The sequence below is a fragment of the Solea senegalensis genome, unplaced genomic scaffold (genome assembly GCF_019176455.1).
Source record: "Solea senegalensis isolate Sse05_10M unplaced genomic scaffold, IFAPA_SoseM_1 scf7180000016326, whole genome shotgun sequence".
Classification (NCBI taxonomy): Eukaryota; Metazoa; Chordata; class Actinopteri; order Pleuronectiformes; family Soleidae; genus Solea; species Solea senegalensis.
Window position 1 is genome coordinate 1 of NW_025321722.1, and position 9,426 is coordinate 9,426.

A 9,426-nucleotide genomic window follows, 5' to 3' on the forward strand; every position below is an offset into this window, starting at 1 on the left:
GCCTTACTTTACCAAGTTCCTTACCTGTGATTAAATTCTATGGCTTGCTGTCCTAAAGCCTTACCTCTTCAGTACATGTCACGCGATGGTGGTATAGTGGTAAGCATAGCTGCCTTCCAAGCAGTTGACCCGGGTTCGATTCCCGGCCGTCGCATAGAGGCTGTTTGAGTCTTTATAAATGTGCGACATCTCCTCACTTTGTCTGGGTTTCAAGACAACACAACCACCCCTTCAACATACTGAGTGATTGCACACCGTGGGGCTTTTGCTACGAGCCACCAAGACCTTTCATAAGTACAGTCAATGCTGTGTCTGTATTCTATGCCTGTACCCGATTTCACTGGGGTTTGAACTGCGACAGCATTGAAAACTGTACTTTGCTTCTTACTGGAGGATGGAAGTTTAAATATCTTGGGGTCCATCTACTTTTCACATTGCCCAGTTTTACAGTGCCAATTTTAAAAGTATTGTACAATAACACATCCCAACTGAGCCTTGCTGCAAACTCACTTACCTTTGCAGAGTCATGCCTCATTTTATTGTGGCAGTGTGGCATATTTATATACTAATGGGCTTGTAAACTGGTGATCATAAGACTCAACATGATTAAATTCTATTACTAAGCTTTCCTAAAGCCTTACACTCTTGACTCTAGACAGCGATGGTGGTATAGTGGTAAGCATAGCTGCCTTCAAGCAGTTGACCGGGTTCCATTCCCGGCGGTCACATAGAGGCTGTTTGAATCTTTACTCGTGTGTGACATCTCCTCCGCTTTGTCTAGGTTTCAAGACAACACAACCACACCCCTTCTACATACTGCCAGTTAGAGTGATTGCAGACCGCAGGGCATTTGCTATGAGCCACCAAGACCTTTCATAAGTACAGTCAATGCTGTGTCTGTATTCTATGCCTGGACACGATTTCACTGGGGTTTGCACTGCCACAGCATTGAAAACTGTACTTTGCTTCTTACTAGAGGAGGGAAGGTTAAATATCTTGGGGAACATGTACGCTCATATTGCAGTTTTTATAGTGCTGACTTTAAAGTACAGTACCTTAACATCCCAACTGACATACTTTACCAAGTTTTCCCTTACCCATGGTGCAGAGATTCTATGGCTTGCTGTCCTAAAAGCCTTACCTCTTCAGTACATGTCAGCGATGGTGGTATAGTAGTACTTATAGCTGCCTTCCAAGCAGTTAACCGGGTTCGATTCGGCCGTCGCATAAGGCTGTTTGAGTCTTTATAAATGTGCGACATCTCCTCACTTTGTCTGGGTTTCAAGACAACACAACCACCCCTTCAACATACTGAGTGATTGCACACCGTGGGGCTTTTGCTACGAGCCACCAAGACCTTTCATAAGTACAGTCAATGCTGTGGCTGTATTCTATGCCTGTACACGATTTCACTGGGGTTTGAACTGCGACAGCATTGAAAACTGTACTTTGCTTCTTACTGGAGGACGGAAGTTTAAATATCTTGGGGTCCATCTACTTTCACACTGCAGTTTTTACAGTGCCAATTTTAAAGTATTGTACAATAACATCCCAACTGAGCCTTACTTTACCAAACTCCTTACCTTTGCAGAGTCATACTCATTTTATTGGCAGTGTGGCATATTTATACTATTGGGCTTGTAAACTGGTGATCATAAACTCAACATGATTAAATTCTATGGCTTGCTGTCCTAAAGCCTTACCTCTTCAGTACATGTCAAGCGATGGTGGTATAGTGGTAAGCATAGCTGCCTTCCAAGCAGTTGACCCGGGTTCGATTCCCGGCCATCGCATAGAGGCTGTTTGAGTCTTTATAAATGTGCGACAGCTCCTCACTTTGTCTGGGTTTCAAGACAACACATCCATCACCACAACCACCCCTTCTACGTACTGTTTGATTAGAGTGATTGCAGACCACCACCAAGGCCACCAAGACCTTTCATAAGTACAGTCAATGCTGTCTCTGTATTCTATCCCTGTACACGATTTCACTGGGGTTTGCACTGCCACAGCATTGAAAACTGTACTTTGCTTCTTACTAGAGGAGGGAAGGTTAAATATCTTGGGGAACATCTACTCTCATATTGCAGTTTTTACAGTGCTGACTTGTAAGTACAGTACCTTAACATCCCAACTGAGCCTTACTTTACCAAGTTCCTTACCTGTGATTAAATTCTATGGCTTGCTGTCCTAAAGCCTTACCTCTTCAATACATGTCAAGCGATGGTGGTATAGTGGTAAGCATAGCTGCCTTCCAAGCAGTTAACCCGGGTTCGATTCCCGGCCGTCGCATAGAGGCTGTTTGAGTCTTTATAAATGTGCGACATCTCCTCACTTTGTCTGGGTTTCAAGACAACACAACCACCCCTTCAACATACTGAGTGATTGCACACCGTGGGGCTTTTGCTACGAGCCACCAAGACCTTTCATAAGTACAATCAATGCTGTGTCTGTATTCTATGCCTGTACACGATTTCACTGGGGTTTGAACTGCGACAGCATTGAAAACTGTACTTTGCTTCTTACTGGAGGACGGAAGTTTAAATATCTTGGGGTCCATCTACTTTCACATTGCAGTTTTTACAGTGCCAATTTTAAAGTATTGTACAATAACATCCCAACTGAGCCTTACTTTACCAAACTCCTTACCTTTGCAGAGTCATACTCATTTTATTGGCAGTGTGGCATATTTATACTATTGGGCTTGTAAACTGGTGATCATAAACTCAACATGATTAAATTCTATGGCTTGCTGTCCTAAAGCCTTACCTCTTCAGTACATGTCAAGCGATGGTGGTATAGTGGTAAGCATAGCTGCCTTCCAAGCAGTTCACCTGGGTTCGATTCCCGGCCGTCGCATAGAGGCTGTTTGAATCTTTATAAATGTGTGACATCTCCTCACTTTGTCTGGGTTTCAAGACAACACAACCACCCCTTCTACATACTGTTTGATAAGAGTGATTGCAGATCGTGGCTTTTGCTACGAGCCACCAAGACCTTTCATAAGTACAGTCAATGCTGTGTCTGTATTCTATGCCTGTACACGATTTCACTGGGGTTTGCACTGCCACAGCATTGAAAACTGTACTTTGCTTCTTACTAGAGGAGGGAAGGTTAAATATCTTGGGGAACATGTACGCTCATATTGCAGTTTTTATAGTGCTGACTTTAAAGTACAGTACCTTAACATCCCAACTGAGCCTTACTTTACCAAGTTCCTTACCTGTGATTAAATTCTATGGCTTGCTGTCCTAAAGCCTTACCTCTTCAGTACATGTCAAGCGATGGTGGTATAGTGGTAAGCATAGCTGCCTTCCAAGCAGTTGACCCGGGTTCGATTCCCGGCCATCGCATAGAGGCTGTTTGAGTCTTTATAAATGTGCGACAGCTCCTCACTTTGTCTGGGTTTCAAGACAACACAACCACTACCACAACCACCCCTTCTACGTACTGTTTGATTAGAGTGATTGCAGACCACCACCAAGGCCACCAAGACCTTTCATAAGTACAGTCAATGCTGTCTCTGTATTCTATCCCTGTACACGATTTCACTGGGGTTTGCACTGCCACAGCATTGAAAACTGTACTTTGCTTCTTACTAGAGGAGGGAAGGTTAAATATCTTGGGGAACATCTACTCTCATATTGCAGTTTTTACAGTGCTGACTTTAAAGTACAGTACCTTAACATCCCAACTGAGCCTTACTTTACCAAGTTCCTTACCTGTGATTAAATTCTATGGCTTGCTGTCCTAAAGCCTTACCTCTTCAGTACATGTCAAGCGATGGTGGTATAGTGGTAAGCATAGCTGCCTTCCAAGCAGTTGACCCGGGTTCGATTCCCGGCCGTCGCATAGAGGCTGTTTGAGTCTTTATAAATGTGCGACATCTCCTCACTTTGTCTGGGTTTCAAGACAACACAACCACCCCTTCAACATACTGAGTGATTGCACACCGTGGGGCTTTTGCTACGAGCCCCCAAGACCTTTCATAAGTACAGTCAATGCTGTGTCTGTATTCTATGCCTGTACACGATTTCACTGGGGTTTGAACTGCGACAGCATTGAAAACTGTACTTTGCTTCTTACTGGAGGACGGAAGTTTAAATATCTTGGGGTCCATCTACTTTCACATTGCAGTTTTTACAGTGCCAATTTTAAAGTATTGTACAATAACATCCCAACTGAGCCTTACTTTACCAAACTCCTTACCTTTGCAGAGTCATACTCATTTTATTGGCAGTGTGGCATATTTATACTATTGGGCTTGTAAACTGGTGATCATAAACTCAACATGATTAAATTCTATTACTCGCTTTCCTAAAGCCTTACCTCTTCGGCTCTTGTCAAGCGATGGTGGTATAGTGTTAAGCATAGCTGCCTTCCAAGCAGTTGACCAGGGTTCGATTCCCGGCCGTCACATAGAGGCTGTTTGAATCTTTATAAATGTGTGACATCTCCTCACTTTGTCTAGGTTTCAAGACAACACAACCACCCCTTCTACATACTGCTTGATTAGAGTGATTGCAGACCGCAGGGCATTTGCTACGAGCCACCAAGACCTTTCATAAGTACAGTCAATGCTGTGTCTGTATTCTATGCCTGTACACGATTTCACTGGGGTTTGAACTGCGACAGCATTGAAAACTGTACTTTGCTTCTTACTGGAGGATGGAAGTTTAAATATCTTGGGGTCCATCTACTTTCACATTGCAGTTTTTACAGTGCCAATTTTAAAGTATTGTACAATAACATCCCAACTGAGCCTTACTTTACCAAACCCCTTACCTTTGCAGAGTCATACTCATTTTATTGGCAGTGTGGCATATTTATACTATTGGGCTTGTAAACTGGTGATCATGAACTCAACATGATTAAATTCTATTACTCGCTTTCCTAAAGCCTTACCTCTTCGGCTCTCGTCAAGCGATGGTGGTATAGTGGTAAGCATAGCTGCCTTCCAAGCAGTTGACCCGGGTTCGATTCCCGGCCGTCGCATAGAGGCTGTTTGAGTCTTTATAAATGTGCGACATCTCCTCACTTTGTCTGGGTTTCAAGACAACACAACCACCCCTTCAACATACTGAGTGATTGCACACCGTGGGGCTTTTGCTACGAGCCACCAAGACCTTTCATAAGTACAGTCAATGCTGTGTCTGTATTCTATGCCTGTACACGATTTCACTGGGGTTTGAACTGCGACAGCATTGAAAACTGTACTTTGCTTCTTACTGGAGGACGGAAGTTTAAATATCTTGGGGTCCATCTACTTTCACATTGCAGTTTTTACAGTGCCAATTTTAAAGTATTGTACAATAACATCCCAACTGAGCCTTACTTTACCAAACCCCTTACCTTTGCAGAGTCATACTCATTTTATTGGCAGTGTGGCATATTTATACAATTGGGCTTGTAAACTGGTGATCATGAACTCAACATGATTAAATTCTATTACTCGCTTTCCTAAAGCCTTACCTCTTCGGCTCTCGTCAAGCGATGGTGGTATAGTGGTAAGCATAGCTGCCTTCCAAGCAGTTGACCCGGGTTCGATTCCCGGCCATCGCATAGAGGCTGTTTGAGTCTTTATAAATGTGCGCCAGCTCCTCACTTTGTCTGGGTTTCAAGACAACACAACCACTACCACAACCACCCCTTCTACGTACTGTTTGATTAGAGTGATTGCAGACCACCACCAAGGCCACCAAGACCTTTCATAAGTACAGTCAATGCTGTCTCTGTATTCTATCCCTGTACACGATTTCACTGGGGTTTGCACTGCCACAGCCTTGAAAACTGTACTTTGCTTCTTACTAGAGGAGGGAAGGTTAAATATCTTGGGGAACATCTACTCTCACATTGCAGTTTTTACAGTGCTGACTTTAAAGTACAGTACCTTAACATCCCAACTGAGCCTTACTTTACCATGTTCCTTACCTGTGATTAAATTCTATGGCTCGCTGTCCTAAAGCCTTACCTCTTCAGCACTTGTCAAGCGATGGTGGTATAGTGGTAAGCATAGCTGCTTTCCAAGCAGTTGACCCGGGTTCGATTCCCGGCCGTTGCATAGAGGCTGTTTGAATCTTTATAAATGTGCCACAGCTCCTCACTTTGTCTGGGTTTCAAGACAACACAACCACCCCTTCAACATACTGAGTGATTGCAGACCGTGGGGCTTTTGCTACGAGCCACCAAGACCTTTCATAAGTACGGTCAATGCTGTGTCTGTATTCTATGCCTGGACACGATTTCACTGGGGTTTGCACTGCCACAGCATTGAAAACTGTACTTTGCTTCTTACTAGAGGAGGGAAGGGTAAATATCTTGGGGAACATGTACGCTCATATTGCAGTTTTTATAGTGCTGACTTTAAAGTACAGTACCTTAACATCCCAACTGAGCCTTACTTTACCAAGTTCCTTACCTGTGATTAAATTCTATGGCTTGCTGTCCTAAAGCCTTACCTCTTCAATACATGTCAAGCGATGGTGGTATAGTGGTAAGCATAGCTGCCTTCCAAGCAGTTAACCCGGGTTCGATTCCCGGCCGTCGCATAGAGGCTGTTTGAGTCTTTATAAATGTGCGACATCTCCTCACTTTGTCTGGGTTTCAAGACAACACACCCACCCCTTCAACATACTGAGTGATTGCACACCGTGGGGCTTTTGCTACGAGCCACCAAGACCTTTCATAAGTACAGTCAATGCTGTGTCTGTATTCTATGCCTGTACACGATTTCACTGGGGGTTGAACTGCGACAGCATTGAAAACTGTACTTTGCTTCTTACTGGAGGATGGAAGTTTAAATATCTTGGGGTCCATCTACTTTCACATTGCAGTTTTTACAGTGCCAATTTTAAAGTATTGTACAATAACATCCCAACTGCGCCTTACTTTACCAAACCCCTTACCTTTGCAGAGTCATACTCATTTTATTGGCAGTGTGGCATATTTATACTATTGGGCTTGTAAACTGGTGATCATAAACTCAACATGATTAAATTCTATGGCTTGCTGTCCTAAAGCCTTACCTCTTCAGTACATGTCAAGCGATGGTGGTATAGTGGTAAGCATAGCTGCCTTCCAAGCAGTTGACCCGGGTTCGATTCCCGGCCATCGCACAGAGGCTGTTTGAGTCTTTATAAATGTGCGACAGCTCCTCACTTTGTCTGGGTTTCAAGACAACACATCCATCACCACAACCACCCCTTCTACGTACTGTTTGATAAGAGTGATTGCAGACCACCACCAAGGCCACCAAGACCTTTCATAAGTACAGTCAATGCTGTCTCTGTATTCTATCCCTGTACACGATTTCACTGGGGTTTGCACTGCCACAGAAAGCTGGCCACTGCTAACCTACTAGAGGTTAAATATCTTGGGGAACATCTACTCTCATATTGCAGTTTTACAGTGCTGACTTTAAATTTTAGTACCTTAACACATCCCAACTGAGCCTTACTTTACCAAGTTCCTTACCTGTGATTAGAATTCTATGACTTGCTTTGTCCTAAAGCCTTACCTCTTCAGTGATACATGTCAAGCGATGGTGGTATAGTGGTAAGCATAGCTGCTTCAAGCAGTTGACCCGGGTTCGATTCCCGGCGATGCATAGAGGCTGTTTGAGGTCTTTATAAGTAATGCGACATCTCACTTGTCTGGGTTTCAAAGACAACACAACCACCCTTCAACATACTGGTGATTGCACACCGTGGGGCTTTTCTGAGCCACCAAGACCTTTCATAAGTACAGTCAATGCTGTGTCTGTATTCTATGCCTGTACACGATTTCACTGGGGTTTGAACTGCGACAGCATTGAAAACTGTACTTTGCTTCTTACTGGAGGATGGAAGTTTAAATATCTTGGGGTCCATCTACTTTCACATTGCAGGTTTTACAGTGCCAATTTTAAAGTATTGTACAATAACATCCCAACTGAGCCTTACTTTACCAAACTCCTTACCTTTGCAGAGTCATACTCATTTTATTGGCAGTGTGGCATATTTATACTATTGGGCTTGTAAACTGGTGATCATGAACTCAACATGATTAAATTCTATTACTCGCTTTCCTAAAGCCTTACCTCTTCGGCTCTCGTCAAGCGATGGTGGTATAGTGGTAAGCATAGCTGCCTTCCAAGCAGTTGACCCCGGTTCGATTCCCGGCAGTCACATAGAGGCTGTTTGAATCTTTATAAATGTGTGACATCTCCTCACTTTGTCTAGGTTTCAAGACAACACAACCACCCCTTCTACATACTGCTTGATTAGAGTGATTGCAGACCGCAGGGCATTTGCTATGAGCCACCAAGACCTTTCATAAGTACAGTCAATGCTGTGTCTGTATTCTATGCCTGGACACGATTTCACTGGGGTTTGCACTGCCACAGCATTGAAAACTGTACTTTGCTTCTTACTAGAGGAGGGAAGGTTAAATATCTTGGGGAACATCTACTCTCATATTGCAGTTTTTACAGTGCTGACTTGTAAGTACAGTACCTTAACATCCCAACTGAGCCTTACTTTACCAAGTTCCTTACCTGTGATTAAATTCTATGGCTTGCTGTCCTAAAGCCTTACCTCTTCAGTACATGTCAAGCGATGGTGGTATAGTGGTAAGCATAGCTGCCTTCCAAGCAGTTGACCCGGGTTCGATTCCCGGCCATCGCACAGAGGCTGTTTGAGTCTTTATAAATGTGCGACAGCTCCTCACTTTGTCTGGGTTTCAAGACAACACATCCATCACCACAACCACCCCTTCTACGTACTGTTTGATTAGAGTGATTGCAGACCACCACCAAGGCCACCAAGACCTTTCATAAGTACAGTCAATGCTGTCTCTGTATTCTATCCCTGTACACGATTTCACTGGGGTTTGCACTGCCACAGCATTGAAAACTGTACTTTGCTTCTTACTAGAGGAGGGAAGGTTAAATATCTTGGGGAACATCTACTCTCATATTGCAGTTTTTACAGTGCTGACTTGTAAGTACAGTACCTTAACATCCCAACTGAGCCTTACTTTACCAAGTTCCTTACCTGTGATTAAATTCTATGGCTTGCTGTCCTAAAGCCTTACCTCTTCAGTACATGTCAAGCGATGGTGGTATAGTGGTAAGCATAGCTGCCTTCTAAGCAGTTGTCCCGGGTTCGATTCCCGGCCGTCGCATAGAGGCTGTTTGAGTCTTGATAAATGTGCGACATCTCCTCACTTTGTCTGGGTTTCAAGACAACACAACCACCCCTTCAACATACTGAGTGATTGCACACCGTGGGGCGTTTGCTACGAGCCACCAAGACCTTTCATAAGTACAGTCAATGCTGTGTCTGTATTCTATGCCTGTACACGATTTCACTGGGGTTTGAACTGCGACAGCATTGAAAACTGTACTTTGCTTCTTACTGGAGGATGGAAGTTTAAATATCTTGGGGT

At 43.8% G+C, this 9,426-nt stretch overlaps 12 non-coding genes across 12 annotated transcripts; all 12 read left to right on the top strand.

Moving 5' to 3' along the window:
• Nucleotides 1-82: 82 nt before the first annotated feature.
• Nucleotides 83-154, top strand: trnag-ucc. The gene has a single exon. It is a non-coding gene; the product is annotated as a tRNA-Gly (tRNA).
• Nucleotides 155-1,721: 1,567 nt separating this feature from the next.
• Nucleotides 1,722-1,793, top strand: trnag-ucc. Its single transcript has one exon. It is a non-coding gene; the product is annotated as a tRNA-Gly (tRNA).
• Nucleotides 1,794-2,220: 427 nt separating this feature from the next.
• On the top strand, nt 2,221-2,292 carry trnag-ucc. Its single transcript has one exon. It is a non-coding gene; the product is annotated as a tRNA-Gly (tRNA).
• A 989-nt stretch (nt 2,293-3,281) lies between these two features.
• On the top strand, nt 3,282-3,353 carry trnag-ucc. Its single transcript has one exon. It is a non-coding gene; the product is annotated as a tRNA-Gly (tRNA).
• A 427-nt stretch (nt 3,354-3,780) lies between these two features.
• trnag-ucc lies at nt 3,781-3,852 on the top strand. The gene has a single exon. It is a non-coding gene; the product is annotated as a tRNA-Gly (tRNA).
• A 1,071-nt stretch (nt 3,853-4,923) lies between these two features.
• Nucleotides 4,924-4,995, top strand: trnag-ucc. Its single transcript has one exon. It is a non-coding gene; the product is annotated as a tRNA-Gly (tRNA).
• A 495-nt stretch (nt 4,996-5,490) lies between these two features.
• Nucleotides 5,491-5,562, top strand: trnag-ucc. Its single transcript has one exon. It is a non-coding gene; the product is annotated as a tRNA-Gly (tRNA).
• A 427-nt stretch (nt 5,563-5,989) lies between these two features.
• On the top strand, nt 5,990-6,061 carry trnag-ucc. The gene has a single exon. It is a non-coding gene; the product is annotated as a tRNA-Gly (tRNA).
• A 415-nt stretch (nt 6,062-6,476) lies between these two features.
• Nucleotides 6,477-6,548, top strand: trnag-ucc. The gene has a single exon. It is a non-coding gene; the product is annotated as a tRNA-Gly (tRNA).
• A 495-nt stretch (nt 6,549-7,043) lies between these two features.
• On the top strand, nt 7,044-7,115 carry trnag-ucc. The gene has a single exon. It is a non-coding gene; the product is annotated as a tRNA-Gly (tRNA).
• A 1,476-nt stretch (nt 7,116-8,591) lies between these two features.
• Nucleotides 8,592-8,663, top strand: trnag-ucc. The gene has a single exon. It is a non-coding gene; the product is annotated as a tRNA-Gly (tRNA).
• Nucleotides 8,664-9,090: 427 nt separating this feature from the next.
• On the top strand, nt 9,091-9,162 carry trnar-ucu. The gene has a single exon. It is a non-coding gene; the product is annotated as a tRNA-Arg (tRNA).
• Nucleotides 9,163-9,426: the final 264 nt, after the last annotated feature.